Source organism: Salvelinus fontinalis, chromosome 27, assembly GCF_029448725.1.
Source record: "Salvelinus fontinalis isolate EN_2023a chromosome 27, ASM2944872v1, whole genome shotgun sequence".
In the NCBI taxonomy this organism is placed as follows: domain Eukaryota; kingdom Metazoa; phylum Chordata; class Actinopteri; order Salmoniformes; family Salmonidae; genus Salvelinus; species Salvelinus fontinalis.
This window is the reverse complement of record NC_074691.1, coordinates 17799158-17808360: the sequence shown is the minus strand read 5'-3', so window position 1 is coordinate 17808360 and position 9203 is coordinate 17799158.

Sequence of the window (9203 nt, the reverse complement as noted above, 5' to 3'; positions counted from 1 at the left end):
AGGGTATTGCAAAGTGACTCTGAATTTTTATCAAGTAGAAGCTCATTTATTGCATTTTTACTTAATTTAAAAACTCTAAAATGCCATTTAAAGAATAGCAAAAAAACATCAAAAATTGACTTCAGCCATTATCACCTTGGCTGCTGTAACTTCCTTCACCCCAGTCGATAGCGGACTTTACATTCTACAAACACGTCAGACAGCAATTCGCTGCTACTCACTAGCTCAGTACCGGGATCAAAAACTCTAGTTTAGTTTGATGTCAAACAGCAGTTATCTAGCCATCTATCTCCTCCACAGTTTTGAAAGAAAAGTTGTGCTGTTCTCTGCAGAGCTGTGTGGATGCCCAGTCCATAGTCCTAAAGCCAGCTAGCTGGGTTGCTTCCATAGCCATGGGAAGTAGGGGTGCTGCAGCACCCCCTGAAAAATCTGAAAATACCCTGATGAAAAAAGAATGCAGTTAGAGTGCAGTATATATCACATTAAGGTAAGACCCAAATGCAGACAACGTCAAAGTAACAACAGTTTATTAGTCCAAAAGGGGCAGGCAAAAGACAGGTCAAGGGCAGGCAGGGGTCAGTAATCCAAATAGGTGGGGCAAAGGTACAGGATGGCAGGCAGGGTCAAAGCAGGCAGAAAAGGTCAAAACTGGGAAAACTAGAAAACAGGAACAATCGAGAGACAGGAACAGAGGGAAACCGGTGGTAGGCTTGACGAAACAAAACGAACTGGCAACAGACAAACAGAGAACACAGGTATAAATACACAGGGGATAATGGGGAAGATGGGCGACACCTGGAGGGGGGTGGAAACAATCACAAAGACAGGTGAAACAGATCAGGGTGTGACAGTACTGCAATTATTGCGTCCAAAATACCACAGTCGACTGCAGTTACGACACTTTTACTGCAGTTTCAGAACTGCCAACTTTTTTTGTAAGGGTTAATAAAAAAATCACAGCACCCCCACCCCCAAACATCTTCCCGTGGCTATGGTTGCTGCATTAGCCTTTTAATCGGGATATAAATTATTTTAGTAGTCTATTTTTAATTGTTCGTGTTGAGCTAGGGTATGCCATACTGTGCCATACCCAATTAACACCTCTGAGCACAAGACCCATATCAACAGAGTGGTTCCTCAGGACACTGTTACCAAGATATCATGTCAGTGTGCCAAAGAGTGTCCCGGGCTCAGATAGGCCTCATCAGGCATCTGCACACTCACGGTACCCCAGACTCATCCCAAAAAATCATGTCATGGTGTGTGTGTGTGCCTACTAATAAGGTATTTGCCACATTGACAACACTTCAACACAGTTTCGATAAAATGCCTCTATGATGGTGGAGGTTTGGTGGTTAATTTTTCCCCACACAGAGGAAATCCCCTCAGAGCCCCAGCCGGTAAACAAGAAGTCAGTGCAGAGTGGGTCTGCCAGCAGGACAAAAGGCGTCCATTCAGCTGGCTCAACTATGAGAAACACAGACAGCCGTGCTTCATGAGCTATTTGTTATTGAAAAACTACTAAGACACTTTTTAGTGTTCTGTGAAACTGCTTTGGTTCATTGACCTTATTTGGAGTAGCCTAATTATCTTGCTGTCAAAGCCTATAACTAGGCTACTGCTGTCAAAGGGACATTTCAAACTGATCAAAATGTGTTTTCAGTTTAGCTAATTATGTTTTCTCAGGCATGGAACTGTGGCCAGGGAAAGGACTATTTTGCTTTGTCAAATTCTTCTAATTTGTTATCAAAGATGACCCCTGCATCAAACAATTGTAATGTTTAACATGTTTTGTGATTTTTTTAGCAACAGGACATGGGCAAAACACAACATTTTGTACTTTCAAATCACACATGCAAATTGAGGAAAGTCATGATTGACAGATGAAAAGAAATTGAGGATAAAAATGTTGACTTTGGAAAAGAGTAGAAAGGCAGAGAAAGTTGGACCAAGAGTTTCTTTTTACACATATTTGGTATACACACACACACACACACACACACACACACACACACACACACACACACACACACACACACACACACACACACACACACACACACACACACACACACACACACACTGCATCAGTCTGGCCATACAGTTAATAATAATTAGCAGACACTTTTATCCAATGCAACTTACAGCCATGTGTGCATACTGTAGCAGGCTCAAAGGTATGGGGTTTCCTTCTTTGGGGAAATAGAGTAGAGTATATCATGTGTATTCCGTTACTTTAGCAGGTTCACATGGTAAATCTGGGTCAGATGCCTACGTCCCGGCTGTCTAACCCTATAGTTAACTTCACCCACCTTCTCAATGACTTCGTATGGTCCGTTCCACCAGGCCAAAAACTGACATTCTGAGATGGGGATCAACACCTTTTTCCTGACTGAAAGCCCCTTCGTTGTGCCCCTCTGTTGTACACCTGCTCTTGGGCCTCCTGGGCCTCCAGCATGTGTTCCCGTATCAGTGGCCACAGGGTTGCCATCCTATCTCTCATATCTCCCACGTGTTCCACCAAGGTCTGGTGGGGCGACGGTTGCTGTTCCTAGGCTTCTTTAGCCACGTCCAGCAGTACCCGGGATCGTCTCCCATACAGGAGTTTGAAGGGAGAGAATCCTGTTGAAGCTTGGGGCACTTCTCGGATCGAGAACATCAGGTAGGGTAGCAGCTGGGCCCAATTCTTTCCGTCAGCCTCCATCACCTTCTTTATCATCTGCTTCAGGTTTGGATTGAATCTTTCCACCAATCCATCGGTCTGAGGGTGATACACTGAGGTGCACAACTGGGTCATTCTCATTAGCTTGCATAGATCCTTCATGAGTCCTGACATGAAAGAGGTGCCCTGGTTGGTCAATATCTCATCGGGAATGCCTACTTCGGGAGAACAGCATAACCAACTCACATGCGATTCCCTTGGTGGCCATCATGGTGCGTAGGGGAATGGCTTCCGGGTACCTGGTGGCATAATCCAAAATCACCAGAATGTATTGGTGCCCTCCGTTACTCTTGGGTAGAGGTCCCACCAGGTCCATTGCAATCCTGCTGAAAGGAACTGAAATAATGGGTAGGGGAATTAAGGGACTGTGAAAATTGGTTTTTATGAGCCACCTGCTGGCACTCCGGGCAACTGCGGCAGTGTTCCTCCACTGCTTTCTTCAGTCATGGCCAGTGAAAGTGTACCTTGTATCTGTCAAGGGTCTTCTCCACCCCTGGGTGAGCCCAAGAAGGTGGGAGTGCGCCAACTGCAGGACAGATGGTACAAAGGGACGGGGCACCAACAACAACTCCAGACATTCGTCATTCTTCTTCACGACCTGACATAGCAACTTGTTCTTTATAGAGAAAAGGGGGTAGGTTATTTGACTTACCCCCTCCACGGGCTTTCTGTCCACTATGGTCACCTGCTGGAGAGCACTGGCCAAGTTGGGATCCTCCAGTTGGGCTGTGCCGAACCGGACCGCTAGAGAGGCGGGCTCTGGTGCCACCTCATGGTCCATTGGTAACATGTCTTTCAGACTCGCCACCTCTCCCTCCAGTCTGGCTTCAGAGTTCCCCTCCGAGAGGGGATTGGTTGATGCCTGGGGGTCCACTACCTGGAATCCACACATCCGGTCATCCCTCCTTCTGGTGCCCCTCCCACCTCTCCGACTTCCTCCTCCCTTCTGCTCTCCGACTTCCTCCCTTCTGGTTCCCTCGGTTCCCCACATCTCCAGACATACTGGTCCACAGTCAGCGGAACGTCGGGAAATCCCTTCCGATAAGGACCGGCACAGGCAAGTTTGGGACGACTCCCGCTGTTCCTGTCTGTTGTCCCTTTGTGGTCTGTAGGTGGAGGAGTGTAGTAGGGTAGTCCTTGGCCTCACCGTGTATGCACGTGATGGCCATGGTGTCAGTTAAGTTCTGGGACTGGCCGAAGTCAGTCAGGGTACACCATACTCCCGGAGTCCAAAAGTGCCGTGGTGCCCTTTCCGTTGGCTCTTACCGGGGTGACAGGGGAAGTACCACTCTCCTCAGCCCAGCATGCCATCAGTAAGCCACAGGGAAGCTCGGTGGCTACCTCACTGGCTGAGGCCGAAGGCATCGGGACATTGCGGTCTGGACAGTTCCAGGCATTGTGTCCCGGCTCCCCACACTTGTAGCACTTCCTGCTGTCCAGGTTCAGGAAGGGGCGTTGTCTCGGGGAGCTGACTGTTGGTGTCCCCCCATCCTTGGCTGGGGTCCTGGACGTGGTCCTCCTTCCTTTTTTGCTCCTTCGGGTGAGTGGAGGGTTCCGCCTTCCATGGTTGTCTGCTGTACAGGACCTCCAAAGCCACCTGTTGTCCTTCCACCAGTTCCACCAGCTGATCTGCACTCTGCAAGTTAGCTTGGCTGGCTAACCTTTTAGTTTAGAACGGGAGAGACTATATACATTTATCTATGACCACTTTCTTGAGGGTCGTGAGCGTCATAGGTTCAGCAGTTAGCCAGCTCTTGGCTAGCCTAATTAGATCATGCATTTGTGATCGGAGGGATGCTGTAAGATCATATGCCCAATCATGGAATCTTTGTGCCCTGTTAATCAGCACCTCGTAATGCGTCGCCTAGCCAATCGTCAGATCCTGATAGGTCTTCTGTGCCGCGCCTGATAGGAAGGGTGCTAGCAGGCTGGCCCATTGCTCATGGGGCCATTTCTCCCTAGCCGCCGTCCTTTCGAAGGCTTGTAGGGATGCCTCGATGTCGTCAGCCTCGGTCAGCTTCAATATAAACCTACTAGGTTTGGGATGAGAGACTGCTGCGCCTGCCGCTATGCGGGCCTGGGCATCTTTCAGCTGGCTGAGTTCAGCTCGCAGGAGAGTGGTCTGCTGATGCTGTTCTTCCAGCAGCTCTCGATGCATAGCCTGCTGTTCTATGTTCGCCTCCACCAGCTGTCTCACCAATGCTTCCATTGTGCTCTGTGTGTGTTTAGTTATTGAGCTTGATTTGGGTTGCCCGTATTCTCCACCATATGTAACAGGCTCAAGGGTGTGGGGAATCCACGTCACCAAGTTCAATACCAAAACATGCACCAGTAGCATAAATAGAACGCAAATGGGGTTTATTAAGGATTTCGGTACACAGGGAAAGAAGGGGCTATTCACCAATCACCTCACAGCCCACAAGCCGTTCTCGTTGTCCATTACGTTTTCCAGGGATAATCCTCACACTCGGGTCCTCAGCCAATCCGGTCCGGTACACAAGGGGGAGTAGTCCGACAGTCCAGGTCACAACAGGTAATCACGCAGATATTGTTCTCGCTTCTCCCACTCTTCATAACGCTATTGGTTCTCTCCTACTCTGCCCCTTTGTGCAGGCTGCTTCCTCCTTTATCCTCAAGCACTCCCTGGCTTAACAAACAACCGCCTTGCCTCGTTGGGGCAGGAAGACCATATAAGGCTTGGGGGTGGAGCCAGCAGGCTGTAAGATATCTCCCCTCAATAACCACTCCCCTCACCTCTCCCTGCCGTCTGCCACGATACATTTTTGAATGGGTGGCCCCAGTGGGAATCAAACCCATGTGCATTGTAAGCGCCGTGCCTCATATGACCATAGTTGGCTTTGCAATACCAACACATTGGGTAAACATCTAAACATCTAAACCAGCAAATCTAAACCAGTGAATTTACTTTTTAAATTGTTAATACTTTTTCATCTATTTTTGTTGCTGAATGGTGTACGAATGTTGAGGGTTATCAGGAAGCTTATCTGTAGCTTGTTCATATCAATACCTCTTTACTTTGTGACACAAAGAGTTTGGCTTTTACTGTACTAATGTAGTCTAAACTAAAGTCATCAACAGGAATGGATTAATGAGCAAGCATGTAACTGTATATTATATTGTATATTGATCCCCCCCCCTTTCTCTTTCTCGCTCCTTCTCTCTTATCCGGTAAGATCTCAACCCCCCAAGCAAAGGTCAGATTGACAAAGCATCTGGCATGTACCTTCTTCTCCCCTAACGTGTTTTTCTTACAATTGCACACTCCCAGTAAAAAAATAGAGCTCTTAAATTCAATTAATGAGAAGATAAGCGTTTACAACCGTTTTCACTCTTTGTGATGATACATTTAGTGATGCAAGCTGTTGTTTTCTTTAAAAAAAATACAATACTGTATTGCCCAAGACGTTTTAAAAGAGAGTTACAGTACTGTGTTGCCCAAGACATTTTAAAAGAGAAATACAGCACTGTATTGCCCAAGACAACAGACACCTGCTGAGAACTGTTTAATGTGACATTTAGCACTTCAATACGCACATCGTTATCTCTTCAAAAAGGAATTTCCATGGGTGGAAATATGGTCTGAGCATTGTTATGACTGAAAGTTTTCCCAGAGAGGGGGAGAGAAAGTAAGAGAGAGAAAGTAAGAGAGAGAAAGCAAGAACGAGTGAGTGAGAAAGAGAGGGAGGCAGATAGTGTGACAGAAGTCATTGACACCCCTACTGTGCAGAATTCTGAGTGCTAGTCTGAAAGTAAGCCACACACAGCACCTTTTCTTTTCAAGACTTTTCTGTCTTTCGTGTGATGCCCACTTAGGATATATAGTGAGGGCCCTACTGGGAAGGTTATTGTAATTGAGCCCAGTGGAGGCTCCTCAGAGGACTAAGGGGAGGACCATCCCCCTTTAGGGAATTAAAAAAAAATTCAAAGTGAAACATTCAAAAATGTATCCTTTTTAGATAAAACTATACTAAATATATTCATGTCATCAAATAATTGAGCTAGTTTCCATCCTCCTCTGCGTGCATTGACGTCAACACAAAACCTAGGAGGCTCATGGGTCTCATCTGCTTCCATAGACTTACACAGTAATTATGACAACTTCCAGAGGACGTCCTCCAACCTATCAGAGCTCTTGCAGATTGAACTGACATGTTGTCTACCCAATAAAAGGATCAGAGAATGAATCTGGTTCTGAAAGCATAAGCTACATCTAGCTAGCACTGTAGTGTATAAAATGTGGTGAGTGGTTGACTTAAAGAGAGAAAGACAATAGTTGAACAGGTTTGAGCAAATTAATTTGTTTTACAATGAAGGAGAAGCAAGAGAGCGAGAGAGAGATATTTAGTTGTATTTTTTTCACTTTCACTTAGCTAGCGAATACAGATAGCTAGTTTAGCCTACTCAAACACCTGGCTGAAACAGAGGGGGGTGCTATGTTAGCTAGCTGGCTATGGCTATCCAAACACTGGAACTCTTCCAAGTCAAGGTAAGCTTTTGGTTTTATGAATGTATTGCCACCCACTGGTGTAACTGCTGAACTGCTTGCTGACTCTACACTGTACTGAATCATTGTACCGGGTTTAGTAATGCATTAGTTATAGTAGCTATGTTGATTATGACGTAACTAGCGTTGTTAGCTAATATGGTGCCAACGACATAGGCTGTGTGTAGTGGTTAGCGGTTATGATATGAAGGTTTGGCTTGGAAAGTTTTTTTTGCCTGGCCCCAGGCACATGTGTTGTGCTCTGAAATCCACAAGCGAAGGGAAAATGTGAGAGGAGGAGAGTGCATAGATGCTAGAAGGAATTATATAACAAGCAAAATGTTCATGCTGTTTGTATGTGGCTGCTACGAAAGTGGCCTGTGTTTGCGCATGATCAGGGGTGTGTTCATTCCGCCGATTCTGTTTAAAAACGTTTCTTAAACAGAAGCAAACTATCAAGGCACAAGGCGAGACCCAGATGCAGACACAGGAGGCAGATGGTTGGAGTCTTACAATGTTTATTCATTCAAACGGGTAGGCAAGAGAATGTTTGTCCACAGGCAAAAGGTCAAAACCAGATCAGAGTCCAGGAGGTACAGAGTGGCAGACAGGCTTGTGGTCAAGGCAGGCAGAATGGTCAGGCAGGCGGGTACAAAGTCCAGAAACAGGCAAGGGTCAAACCCGCTAGGACTAGAAAAAGGAGAATGCAAAAAGCAGGAACGGGAAAAACGCTTGTTGACTTGGAAACATACAAGACAAACTGGCACAGAGAAACAGGAAAAAATACACTGGGGGAAATCAGCATCACCTGGAGGGGGTCGCTAGTGTGCAATTGGACAAGGACATCCCTGCCAGCCAAACCCTCCCCTAACCCAGACGGCGCTGGGCCAATTGTGCGTTACCCCATGGGTCTCCTGGTTGCGTCCTCCCCTAACAGGCTCTGCGACAGAGCCTGGACTCGAACCCAGAATCTCTAGTGGCAAAGCTTGCACTGCGATGCAGTGCCTTAGCCTGTTGATGATAGGGGGCGCTATTTACACTTTTGGGGAAAATCGTTCACAATTTAAACGGCCTCATACTCAATTCTTGCTCGTACAATATGCATATTATTATTACTATTGGATAGAAAACACTCTCTAGTTTCTAAAACCGTTTGAATTATTTCTCTGAGTGAAACAGAACTCCTTCTGCAGCACTTTTCCTGTCAGGGAGTGAGATTTCAGAAATCCAGGTCCCTGTTCTGAGATCAGTTTATAAGTCCCCATGCAAGCTATGAGGGTACATGTACTGCATACGCCTTCCTCTAGATGTCAGTAAGCGGTGAGACTTTGAATGGAGTCGATGCGCAATCTGGGACCTTATATTAGACCGTGGAACAGGAAGTACCGTTCTTTTCAACAGTGCGCTTGACGCATGAAGACATCAGAATGGCGTCCTGCAAACGCTTTCGTTTTAGTATTTCTATATCTCCGGTCATGTTTTTATTCGTTATAGGTGTTAAAGACATCATAAGGTAGTTAATTTAAACCGACTTATAGCAGTTTATAGCAGTTTATTGCGATTTTCTGGGATTTCAATGCCATGCGCTTCCATTTGTTGGGCACCTCTCCAGTGGGTGGCTAACGTTTAGCGGCTAATTCGACTGGACAAGAGGACATCTTTCAGCCAAAAGACGATTGTTTTTGAGAAAGGACACCTTGCCCAAGATTCTGATTGAAGCTCAGCTAATAGTAAGCAGTCTTTATGCTTTTAATTAATTGTTCTGTTGTTAAAAGTAAAATGCATGAGACGCCATTTCTTGCAGTATAGCATTGCGTTATCGCAGCCTGTATTGCACAGTAACGATAATTTTTAAAATGTAATTCAGCGATTGCATTAAGAACTAATTTGTCTTTCAATTGCTGTCCAACCTGTATTTTTTAGTCAAGTTTTGGAATAGTTACTGATTAGATTAGGCGCCTCTTCAAAGATTTCTCC